Source organism: Saccopteryx bilineata, chromosome 11 (genome assembly GCF_036850765.1).
Source record: "Saccopteryx bilineata isolate mSacBil1 chromosome 11, mSacBil1_pri_phased_curated, whole genome shotgun sequence".
NCBI classification, from domain to species: Eukaryota; Metazoa; Chordata; class Mammalia; order Chiroptera; family Emballonuridae; genus Saccopteryx; species Saccopteryx bilineata.
Window position 1 is genome coordinate 43,859,096 of NC_089500.1, and position 6,219 is coordinate 43,865,314.

The following is a 6,219-nucleotide window of genomic DNA, read 5'->3' on the forward strand; positions in this document are numbered from 1 at the left end:
AGATCTTCGCTATTGTGAACAATGCTGCCACAAACATGCGGGTGCATTTCTCCTTTTCGAGCCGTTCTATGGTGTCCTTGGGGTATATTCCTAAAAGTGGGATAGCTGGGTCAAAAGGCGGTTCGATTTTCAGTTTTTTGAGGAATCTCCATACTGTTTTCCACAGTGGCTGCACCAGTCTGCATTCCCACCAGCAGTGCAGGAGGGTCCCCTTTTCTCCACATCCTCGCCAGCACTTATTCTGTGTTGTTTTGTTGATAAGCGCCATTCTGACTGGTGTAAGGTGATATCTCATTGTGGTTTTAATTTGCATTTCTCTAATGATTAGTGATGTTGAGCATTTTTTCATATGCCTATTGGCCATCTGTATGTCCTCTTTGGAGAAGTGTCTATTCATCTCTTTTGCCCATTTTTGGATTGGGTTGTTTGTCTTCCTGGTGTTGAGTTTTACAAGTTCTTTATAAATTTTGGTTATTAACCCCTTATCAGACGTATTGTCAAATATGTTCTCCCATTGTGTAGTTTGTCTTTTTATTCTGTTCTTGTTGTCTTTAGCTGTGCAAAAGCTTTTTAGTTTGATATAGTCCCATTTGTTTATCCTGTCTTTTATTTCACTTCCCCGTGGAGATAAATCAGCAAATATATTGCTCCGAGAGATGTTGGAGAGCTTACTGCCTATGTTTTCTTCTAAGATGCTTATGGTTTCACGGCCTACATTCAAGTCTTTTATCCATTTTGAGTTTATTTTTGTGAGTGGTGTAAGCTGGTGATCTAGTTTCATTTTTTTGCAGGTAGCAGTCCAATTTTACCAACACCATTTGTTAAAGAGGCTGTCTTTACTCCATTGTATTTCCTTACCTCCTTTGTCAAATATCAGTTGTCCATAGAACTGTGGGTTTATTTCTGGGTTCTCTGTTCTATTCCATTGATCTATATGCCTGTTCTTATGCCAGTACCAGGCTGTTTTGAGTACAATGGCCTTGTAGTATAACTTGATATCAGGAAGTGTGATACCTCCCACTTTATTCTTCTTTTTTAAGATTGCTGAGGCTATTCGTGTCCTTTTTTGGTTCCATATAAATTTTTGGAATATGTGTTCTATATCTTTGAAGTATGTCATTGGTATTTTAATTGGTATTGCATTGAATTTATAAATTGCTTTGGGTAATATAGACATTTTAATGATGTTTATTCTTCCTAACCATGAGCACGGTATATGCTTCCACTTGTTAGTATCTTCCTTGATTTCTTTTATCAATGTTTTGTAATTTTCCGAGTACAAGTCTTTAGTCTCCTTGGTTAAGTTTACTCCTAGGTACTTTATTTTTTTGGTTGTAATTGTGAAGGGGATTGTTTCCTTAATTTCTCTTTCTGACTGTTCATTGTTGGTGTATAAAAATGCTTCTGATTTCTGAGTATTGATTTTATATCCTGCCACTTTGCTGAATTTATTTATCAGGTCCAGTAGTTTTTTGACTGAGACTTTAGGGTTTTCTATATACAATATCATATCATCTGCAAATAATGATAGTTTTACTTCTTCTTTTCCAACTTGAATGCCTTTTATTTCTTCTTCTTGTCTGATTGCTGTGGCTAGGACTTCCAGGACTATGTTAAATAAGAGTGGTGAAAGGGGGCACCCCTGCCTTGTTCCTGATCTTAAGGGTATTGCTTTTAATTTTTGCCCATTGAGTATGATGTTGGCTGTGGGTTTCTCATAGATAGCTTTTATCATGTTGAGGTATGTTCCCTGTATTCCCACTTTGCTGAGAGTTTTGATCATGAATGGGTGCTGGATTTTATCAAATGCTTTTTCTACATCTATTGAAATTATCATATGGTTTTTCTCCTTCTTTTTGTTTATGTGATGAATCACATTGATTGATTTACGAATATTGTACCAGCCTTGCCTCCCCAGAATAAATCCCACTTGATCATGGTGTATGATTTTTTCCATATATTGTTGGATCCGGTTTGCTAATATTTTGTTGAGGATTTTAGCATCTATATTCATCAGAGATATTGGCCTATAATTTTCTTTCTTTGTGTGGTCTTTGCCTGGTTTTGGAATCAGAATTATGCTCGCCTCATAAAAGGAGTTTGGAAGTCTTCCTTCCTCTTGAATTTTTTGAAATAGTTTGAGAAGGATAGGAGTTAGTTCTTCTTTGAATATTTGGTAGAATTCCGTTGTGAAGCCATCGGGCCCCGGACTTTTCTTTGTTGGGAGTTTTTTGATAACTGTTTCGATCTCCTTTGGTGTAATTGGTCTGTTTAAGTTTTCTGATTCTTTATCCACAAATTCTTTGATACCTCTGCTTTCAGAGATGGAAGCTAACCCTGTCCCCTTAAATGTGGACTGTATTCAGTGAGTCTAATGAATAGTGGTGGTATGAGACTTCTGAGGTTAGTTTATAAAAGACTTTGTGGCTTTACTTTGCTCTCTGTTGGGTCCCTTGCTCTGGGGGAAACCAGCATCTTGAGGACAACAGGAGACCTATGGAGAGACCCACTTGGGGAGCTGAGGCCTGCAAATAGTGACATGAGTGAGATTAGAAGCAGATCCTGTCATAACTGCATTCTTGAGGGATCCTGAGCCATAACTACCCAGGGAAGTCATGCCCAAATTTTGATGTACAGAACTGTTAAATAATAAATGCTTGTGGCATTAAGCCACAAAATTTGGCCTGACCAGGCAGTGGCGTAGTGGATAGAGCGTCGGACTGGGATGTGGAGGACCCAGGTTCGAGATCCCGAGGTCACCAGCTTGAGTGCCGGCTCATCTGGTTTGAGCAAAAGCTCACCAGCATGGACCCAAGGTCGCTGGCTTGAGCAAGGAGTTACTCAGTCTGCTGAAGGCCCACGGTCAAGGCACATGTGAGAAAGCAATCAATGAACAACTAAGGTGTTGCAACAAAAAACTGATGAATAATGCTTCTCATCTCTCTCTGTTCCTGTCTGTCTGTCCCTATCTCTGTCTCTGACTTTCTCTCTGTAAAAAAAAATAAAAATAAATTTGTATTGGAGCAGCTGATAACGAATACAGTGGGTAAGAGATACATTCAAAGTTCAAGAAAGGCCAATGCATTTGTGTGTGTGTGTGTGTGTGTGTGTATGTGACAGAGACAGAGTCAGAGAGAGGGACAGATAGGGACAGACAGGAAGGGAGAGAGATGAGAAGCATCAATTCTTTGTTGTGGCACCTTAGTTGTTCATTGTTTGCTTTCTCATATGTGCCTTTACCCAGGGGCTATAGCAGAGCGAGTGACCCGTTGCTTAAGCCAGCGACCTTGGGCTTAAGCTGGTGAGCCTTGCTCAAGTCAGATGAGCCTGTGCTCAAGCTGGTGACCTCTGGGTCTCGAACCTGGGTCCTCTGCATCCCTCTCCAATGCTCTATCCACTGCGCCACCGCCTGGTTAGGCCCAATGCATTTTAATGTAACAATTCAAAAATTTATCAGTACAGTTTCAGATACCACATTGCAACTAACCTTTAAGAAACTACCAACTGTTGAGTATTGGTGTAGTAGAGGGGTAGTCAACCTTTTTATACCTACCGCTCATTTTTGTATCTCTGTTACTAGTAAATTTTCTAACCACCCACTGGTTCCACAGTAATGGTGATTTATAAAGTAGGGAAGTAACTTTACTTTATAAAATTTATAAAGCAGAGTTACAGCAAGTTAAAGCATATAATAATAACTACTTACCAAGTACTTTATGTTGGATTTTCACTAAGTTTGGCAGAATAAATCTTTATAAAACAACTTACTGTAGTTAAATCTATCTTTTTATTTATACTTTGGTTGCTCCACTACCGCCCACCATGAAAGCTGGAACGCCCACTAGTGGGTGGTAGGGACCAGGTTGACAACCACTGGAGTTTTTGAAGACACCTCCAGTGTCTGAAAGGGCTATTAAGATACTCCTAAATCTTCCTCACATATTTGAACTAAAACTAGGTATCTCAGCATTGAACACAAATATGAGAAATCAGCTGTCTTCTATTAAGTCAAAGAGTTTTTCAAAAAGACAAAAATACAATTTTTTTCCACTTAACATTCTTTATAACATGTAATGGGTTTTGTTATATATATATATATATATATATATATATATATATATATATATATATTTAAATTGATTTTAGAAGGGCAGGGAGAGAGAAGAAATATCAACTTGTTCCACTTATTTATGCATTCATTGGTTGATTCTTGTATGGGCCCTGAACAGGGATCAAACCTGCAACCTTGATGCATCAGGATAATGCTCTAACTGAGCTACCTGGCCAGGTGTGTTTTGTTATTTTTAAGTGCCTTACTGTTTCAAAATTTTAATTTTAAAGTTTTAATTTTTAATATGGTAAATATCGATCACTTTTTAAAGTAAAAACATTTCATTCTTTTTAAGGCTGAATACTATTTCATTATATGGATATACCGCACTTTATCCATTTATCTGTCAATGAACAGTTGGGTTGCTTTCACCTTTTGGGTATTATGAATAATGTTGCTATGAACATTGGTGTACAATTATCCGTTTGAGTCCCTACTTTTAATTTTTGTTTGTATCTGCCCAGAAGTGGAATTGCTGGATCACATGTTAATTCCATGTTTAAATTTTAGGAACCTCCATAATGTTTTCCACAGCAGCTGCACTCTTTTACATTCTCACCAGCAGTGTACAAGGGTTCCAATTTCTCTACATCCTTACCAACAACCTATTATATTTTGCTTTTTTATAATAGTGATCCTAATGGTTGTGATTTTAACTTTTTTGGAATTGAAGTTTTCCAACTTTATTTTGAAAAAAACTGAAACCTATAGAAAAGTTGTATATCCGATATCTAGATTCACCTGTTAACATTTCACCAAAATTGCCTTTATCTTTATTATTCTTTGTTGTTGTTTTTCAGGATCATTTCATGGACACTGCAGACATGATGCCAAGGGTAGAAAAAAGAAAGCAGGTATCACTCACAGTACAAGATAACCACCTTCTACATTATTTCTGACACATTATATACATGTATACATGCAAACACAAATACATAAGGACACATACATTCACACATAAAATACTTATGAAAAGGCTGCAAAATCTTGATACATAGACAAGATTTCCCAGCAAATATATACATATTTTAAAAAATAGTTCTTTTTATAAAAATTACTTATTTTAAAACTAAGAGGAACTTAGAAAGTTCAAAAACCTTTCCTTCTCTCTTCTTAGACACACTGGCACCCTTCTCTAAGATACTGAGACTTGAGAATTTGGCAGGGAAGTGGGGAAGATAGAGAGTTCTGTTTTGGACATGTGAATCAGGGGGAAAATGACATCTCTTTGATGATCCCTTGAGAAGAGAGAGGAATGCCCTCATCTTCCTACCCATAAATCTCCCAGCCTCCTTCTTCCCCATCGTTACAGAAAAGACCCATCCCTCCCTGTGTACTCTGGGGCCTACCATTCACCTGGCTCAGATGTCTTCTTTTCCATCTTTACCCTTCTGCTAAACTCTTCTGCCTTCATGCAACGATGCCCCCCCCCCATTCTTCAAATAAACATGGTCCTCCAACTCTGTCTCAGAGGTAGCTGGGGTTCTGCAGATTCCTGGGCTCCTCCCGGACTTGGGTTCTTAAGCACAGTGAGTCAAAACAGCCTCCCTCGATTTTATTTTAAATACCAAACTCAACGTCTATTCCTCGTTCTTCCATCCATTTCTTCCATCCCAGGCCACCACCATCTCCTTCCTCTACTCCCCTCAGAAACTAACTTCTCCAGAACAGTAACCCCTTTGTTCAGAGGAGCTTGGCTCTACCGCCCACCCCTGCAGCGATGGTCGTCTAGGAAGCGCCAGCGTCTTCCCTGGGATAAAATGGAGAGTGCGGTGCTTTCCTTATCTGACTCGCCCGCTTCCTGAAATAGTCTCTCCATTTAGCTTCTGAGAAAACCCCCTTCCTTTCTCTTCATACGTCTCTGAGAGTCTCTGCTTGTTCTCTTCTACTAACTCCTCTTCCTGGCGTCTAAAGCTTGGTTTTGCTTGGCTTTTCCCACTTTACGCCCCTGTCTTTGGCCATCTCATCCAATTCTATCACTTCAATACCACCTATATTTCAACAACACCTAATTTTCAGTCTTGTCAGTCTTCTGGTGCGCTCCAGACCTATAAATCTGTCTACATGTTATTTTCTGGGTTCACATGTCCAAAACGCAACTCAGGATC